Here is a 6,900-nt window from a genome sequence, read left to right on the forward strand (position 1 = left end):
GCTGAGCCTTGCTCCAGCCGCCGCCACGCGCATTGCCGTCGCCATATTTGTCCCGCCGGCGCGCCCCTAACCAGCGCACCTGAGTACGCAAGTGCGTGGCCGAGCGTCAGCGTAGCGGGGTCTGCGCCTGCGCAACGTCAGCGGGACGTAGCCATTGGAATGCAGAGCGTGCGTGGGAGGAAGGCCTCAGATTTCCAGATCCCAGGCCGCCCCACAGCGTCGCCCGAAGAATTGGGAACAGTCCTCTCGTCTCATACCCTCCTGGCCACACACAGAAGATGACTTTTGTCCTTGCTCTTCTCTGACTACCTAGACCTCTAGTTCTCTCATCCCACTTGCTCCAGGAAATAAATAGATAATGAATTAGCCAACATTTATTGAACAGTGGACCAGGTGTGGCATTTAGCACTTACTTGCATTAGCTTGTTATGCTCATCCCACAGATGAAGTCAATGAAACACAGAGTTAGAGTGATTTGATCAAGGCTAAGGATGTGGTGGACAGCCAGGATTCAAACACAGGGATGTGCCATGTGCCACTTACTGATCACAGGGCTCCTAACTTCTAGGGCAGTGGTTCTCAACCTTCCTAATGCCGCGACCCTTTAATACAGTTCCTCATGTTGTGGTGACCCCCAACCATAAAATTACTTTCGTTGCTACTTCATAACTGTAATTTTGCTACTGTTATGAACCGTAATGTAAATATCTGATATGCAGGATGTATTTTCATTGTTACAAATTGAACATAATTAAAGCATAGTGATTAATCACAAAAACAATATGTAATTATATATGTGTTTTCCGATGGTCTTAGGCGACCCCTGTGAAAGGGTCGTTCGACCCCTAAAGGGGCCGCGACCCACAAGTTGAGAACCGCTGTTCTAGAGAGTGGTTCTCAAAGTGTGGGCCCAGCAGCTTCAGCATCTCCGAGGAAAGAGATGGAAATGCAAACTTTCAAATTCTCAGACTCCACACCAGACCTACTGAATTGAAGGTTCTGGGGGTGCAGCCAGCAATCTGTTTCAACGGATGACCTCTAGATGATTTTTGATGTTTTACAGTCACTTCTCAGGGGATTTAGAACTGAACTGTTGGGAATTTGTCCTTATGTTAATGCAATTCAATTCAGCAAACATTTTAGAAATTTTGAGCACCTACTTTGTGCCAAGAACTAACCACCAGGACTTATGCTTCCTGGATTAGGAATTGTTCACCCAGCTATTCAGGGAAGCTGAGGGTCCTAGGCCTAAAGTCATGTAGCTGGACAAAGTTCACTTGCACCTGTCTGACTCCGTAGTGGGTGCTCTTGGCTATGCATTTGGGTCCCTGTTTAAGGACAAGGGACTGACCTGGTAGCACAGGGGAGAATTTGGGCAAGTCTGGGTGTATCAAGGAGAGTATGTCTGAGAAGGTAATTGTATGCGAGGGAACACTAGCAGTGTGAGCAAAGGCCTGACATGTTCAGATTCGCCCGCATGCACACACACACACACACACACACACACGGCTGTGTCCTCAACTTTTGGAGGAACCGTGGTAAATGAGAATGGAAAGTGATAATGGAGTTAGACTGTGAAGAATTTTACCATGTTTAGAAATTGGGACTTGATTTGGGCTGGGGGCAGTGGGACTCTTTTGTCCTAAAGTGCTTTGTAGATCCTCCCCTATGGCACATCTTAACACCATGTTAAGATGGTTTCGCTCTCTCCCCACCTAGATTTCTAAGCCAGAAGGCAGGGACCATGGCTGGCTTACTCACCACTGTTGCCCCTGCAACTGGAACAAGTCCCAACACATAGGAGGCCTTCAGAATGTATTTGTGGAATTGAACTGAGCTAGCACATAGGCAATTGCATATGGCTCTGGAGGTTTTCTCCTTAAAACTATGCATGCTCTTCTACACCTGATACCTTGCTCATGTATTGTTGTGGGGTGACATTCGCGGGAATAAGACCACCGACTCCAATTAGGTCTTAAACAGCAAGCGAGGATTTATTGAGCTGGCCAGCGACTATAGTTACAGCACCCTGCCGAAGCAGAGGCTGAACTGCAGCGCTGACTGCAAGAGTTACATTTTATTATTAAATTCTGTGGAGGCCCAGAGAAAAATGTGTCTTTCAAATTCTGGGCCCCCTAATATGGAGGAAACTCTCTTTATTTATTCTTTTTCTAGTCTTTTGTCTCCCAAATTTGGAATGAGACTTCCGGGCCTTCTGAGAAAGAAGGCCTGCGTGCTGGGAAGGGGCCATGAGACCATATCTCAAGGCCTGGCCTGATGTCAGTACCTTCCTATCTATGTGTTTTAGGAACAGACAGCCCAGCATGACCCATCTGGCCAAAGCGCCAGATATGCAGCCCAGCACAGTATCATCTCCTCAAGGCAGTCTACCCTGATCCCCTCTCTGCCTGGATTAGGGTAAGTATTGGTTTCTCAGGGAGACAAGGATTTTTTTTTCTTATTTAACTTTGAATAACCAGTGCATAGCAGAAAGCACAACACAGGAGGGATCCATAAATGACTTTTTTTTTTTAATCCACCCGAGGATATTTTTCCATTAATTTTTAGAGAGGGAAAGACAGAAATATTGATGTGAGAGAAGCACATCCATCCGTTGCCTCCTGCACACGCCCCATCAGGGCCCGGGCCGGAGAGGAACTTGCAACCTCGGTACATGCCCTTGAAACCAAAATCAAACCCGAGACCCTTCAGTCCATAAGCCAGCATTCTATCCGTTGAACATAACCAGATCCTTCAAGAAGCTGAAGTCCAGATAGGATTGAATTTGTAAGAAATGTATTCGGGTAAATGCCTGTGAGAGAAAATGGGAAGAGAGCCAGAGGAGTCTGGGAGAGTCTTCAGACTGTGATTATAAGGTAAACCTGCCCCTGACGGAAGGAGAGAGGGAAGGATGGAAGGCAGGCCCAGTGTAAGCATCTTAGACTGTAGAGCAGGTTAAGGAAAATTGAACAAGACCATCATGGAGTCTTGGAGCAAAGTCACCTGCCAGATGAGTCCCACACCTCCCAGGAAGGGGCCTGCTTCAGTTTCCCTGCCACACTCAGTCGTTGGCTGGGAGAAGCCTGTAGATGCGTGGCCTCAGAGCAAACCCAGCCATGGATTTCAGAGGCCAGCAGCTGGGGTGCATGGTTGATTACACTCTTTGCAGTTGGAGATCTGAGACATACATTCTCATGGCCACCACAGTCTACCTTTGCCCCACACAGATGTACCACTCTGCACAGGTTTGGGACGCAGTTCCTCCCTGGATCCTGTGGGCTTTGTTCCCGAGAGGAAACTCAGAAGAGGGTGTTAGTGGAACAAACTCTGTTGGTGCAGTTGATCTCAGAGCCACACCTAGTATTATCCTCTCCCTCCTTTACTATCCATTCTCAAATCCGATCACCCTCAGTGATCGCCTAGGCAGGTCTTGGTGCCTTACCTGGCGATGTAAACCAAACTTTTATTCTGGAAGGGTCTGAACCATTGGTAATATCCTTTCAGTCCAGGGCTGCTGGTATGTCCATTCATGGTTGCAAAAGAGCAGGAGAGTACCAGGAAGCACCCAAGTCAAGTGAATCGCCTAGCTATCACATGTGTTTCCCCTTGTCCCCATTGTGCAAAAAAAAAAAAAAAAACCAAACAGCCCTCCTGCTGATCAGAATCAATTACCCTTGCTGGATGGTGATTCTTCCTTGCTGATTCCTGGACACAGACTTCAAAGTGACCTGGCAGCAGCTGCAGCTTTTAATTCAATGGAATCCTTGCTATATCCCTTGGCAAAAGTGTGGCCTCTTTGGGGACTAGAACCTCGAACCCTGTAGAGTCCAGAGTTGTGAGGACAGCCCTAGGAGGTGATCTCAATGGTTAGAGCATCGGCCTGTACACCAAAGGATTATGGGTTCAATTTCTGGTCAAGGGCATATACCTGGGTTGCAGGTCCAATCTCTTACCCCGGTTGGGGTGCATGTGGGAGACAACCAATCAATGTGTCTCTCTCACATTGATGTTTCTCTGTCTCTGTCTCTGTCTTTTTCTCGCCCCCCACCTTCCACCCTCTCTAAAAAAAAATCAATGGAGCCCTGGCTGGTTTGGCTCAGTGGATAGAGCATCGGCCTGTGGACTGAAGGGTCCCGGGTTCGATTCAGGTCAAGGTCACATGCCTGGATTGCAGGCTTGATCCCCAGTGGGGGGCATACAGGAGGCGGCCAATCAGTAATTCCCTCTCATCATTGATGTTTCTATCTCTCTCTTCCTCTCTGAAATCAATAAAAATATATTTTTTAAAAATCAATGGAAAAAAATATCCTCAAATGAGAATTAACAACAGCAACAAAAAATTAGTGAGGACAGAAAGCACAAAATTCCTTAGTGGGGCATTGGGTGTTACAATAAGTGGGGTCACTCCTGCTGCTTCTATCTGTTGGTTCCCCAACCCATGTATTCTTCCTATTCAGGACACAGCACCATAAAGAGGCCTCTGATTGAATACATACACTGTGTCCTGAAGGAGGGCACCTCATCCATCCAGACTGCTTCCTCTGTACTGTACTTCAATGCGTGTAGAAGGCCATTCCAAACCTGCCTTAGCTGAGCTTTCCAATGTCTCTGGAGCTTTGCTACTCTAACAATTAGGTCTTCATCCTGCCACTCAGCTGTGTATTCCCTTCCCCTGACAGAGATAAAGGTCTCTTTGTAAGCTATCCCAAAGGCCTTATGTTTCTCTCACTTAGCCAAAAACTGCCTGTTGTTAATGGCCTTCAGTCTCTCATGATTTCAACATTGGGTGTCAATACAACTTACTAGTAACCACCCAATTTTACTATCTTTGTAGTCATCGCTCCCTTCTTGCTTTTCAAATGCTTGCATCATCACGTCTGCCACAGCATTCCCTTCTACCGAGACATTTTCTCAGGTTAACACTGGTGAAAGCTTTAGCAGTTGAGTTACCACCTTGTGCCAGGAACTACCTGAGTCCAACCTACTAACCAGGATGGCATCCTCTTTGCCTTATGGGCAGTAGATGAGCCAGTCCAAATTCCTATCTTACCACGTATTTTCATGGACCACTCCCAGTACCACTTGTGTTAGTCTGGGTCCCTGAGAAATGGATGCAAGATAAAATTATCTATGTATGACATTTATTAGAGGAAATGCCTAGGAGAGAAAATGGGGAGGCAAATAGGGAGGCAGGTAGAGTCATCAGACTACAATGCAAGTCCGACCTCAAGTGAAGAAATGAAGGAAGAAATATTGGATGGAAGCATCTTACACCCCAGTGCAATTCTGAGGAAAGTTCGACGAGGGTGTTTGGGATTTCTCCAAGTCACCTGTCAGAGGAGTCTGGCATCTCCCAGGAATGGGCCTTAGGATCTCTGCCACACTTAGTCATTGCCTGGAAGCAGTCCATAGGAAGCATTAATGAACTATCTGAAAGGGAAACTAAGGAAGCTCCCATTTACCATTGCATGAAAATGCATAGAAATATTTAAAATATATTTTTACACTTGATAATTGTTAAGTGATATTTAAAATAGGCAAATGTATTTTATTTCATTTTAATTTATTTTTAAAAATATATATCTTTTATTGATTTCAGAGAGGAAGGGAGAGATAGTAACATCAATGATGAGAGAGAGTCTTTGATCGGCTGCCTCCTGCACACTCCCTCCTGTGGAATGGAACCGGCAACCTGGGCGTGGGCTCTTGACTGGAATTGAACCCAGGACCCTTCAGTCTGCAGGCAGATGCTCTATCCACTGAGCAAAACCAGCTAGGGCCATAGAAATAATTTAACCAAGGATGTAAAAGACTTGTACTCAGAAAATTGTAAGACACTGAAGAAAGAAATTGAAAAAGCCACAAATAAGTGGAAGCATATGCCATGTTCATGGATAGGAAGAATTAACATTTAAATGCCCATACTACACAAAGCAGTCTATAGATTCAATGCAAGTCCTATCAAGACACTAATGGTGTACTTCACAGAACTAGAATGAATATTCCAAAAATTCATATGGAACCACAAAACACCCTGAATAGCCATAGCAATCTTGAGAAATAACAAAGTTGGAGGAATTACACTACCTGATATCAAACTATACTACAAGGCCACAGGAATCAAAACAGCATGGTACTGGCATAAAAACAGACATTTCACAGAACTAGAACAAATATTCCCAAAATTTAAATGGAACCACAAAAGACCCTGAATAGCCACAGCAATCTTGAGGAAGAAGAACAAAGTTGGAGGAATCATACTACCTGGTATTAAGCTATACAACAAAGCCACAGTAATCAAAACAGCATGGTATGGGCATAAAAACAGACATATAGATCAATAAAACAGAAGAGAGAGCCCAGAAATAAACTCATGCCTTTATGGTCAATATTTGACAGAGGTGGTAAAAATATGCAGTGCAGTAAAGTTAGTCTATTCAATAAATGGTGTTGGGAAAACTGGACAGGTACATGCAAAAAAATTAAACTGCACCACCTTCTTACACCATACATAAGAATAAACTAAAAATGGATTAAAGACTTAAATGTTAGACTCAAAACCATAAAAATCCTAGAAGAAAACATAGGCATTAAAATCTCATATATTGCTTGTAGCAATATTTTTTCTATGTTTCTGTGGGCAAAGGAAACAAAAGAAAAATAAACAAATAAGACTACATCAAACTAAAAAGGGTTTACACAACAAAGGAAACCTTTAACAAAATGAAAAGACAATCCACTGAATGAGAGATCGTATTCAACAATGATACATCTGATAAGGGGTTAATATCCAAAATTTATAAAGAACTGCTAAAACCGGTTTGGCTCAGTGGATAGAGCGTCGGCCTGCGGACTGAAGGGTCCCAGGTTCGATTCTGGTCAAGGGCATGTACCTGGGTT

Source organism: Myotis brandtii, unplaced genomic scaffold (assembly GCF_000412655.1).
Source record: "Myotis brandtii unplaced genomic scaffold, ASM41265v1 scaffold18, whole genome shotgun sequence".
Lineage (NCBI taxonomy): Eukaryota > Metazoa > Chordata > Mammalia > Chiroptera > Vespertilionidae > Myotis > Myotis brandtii.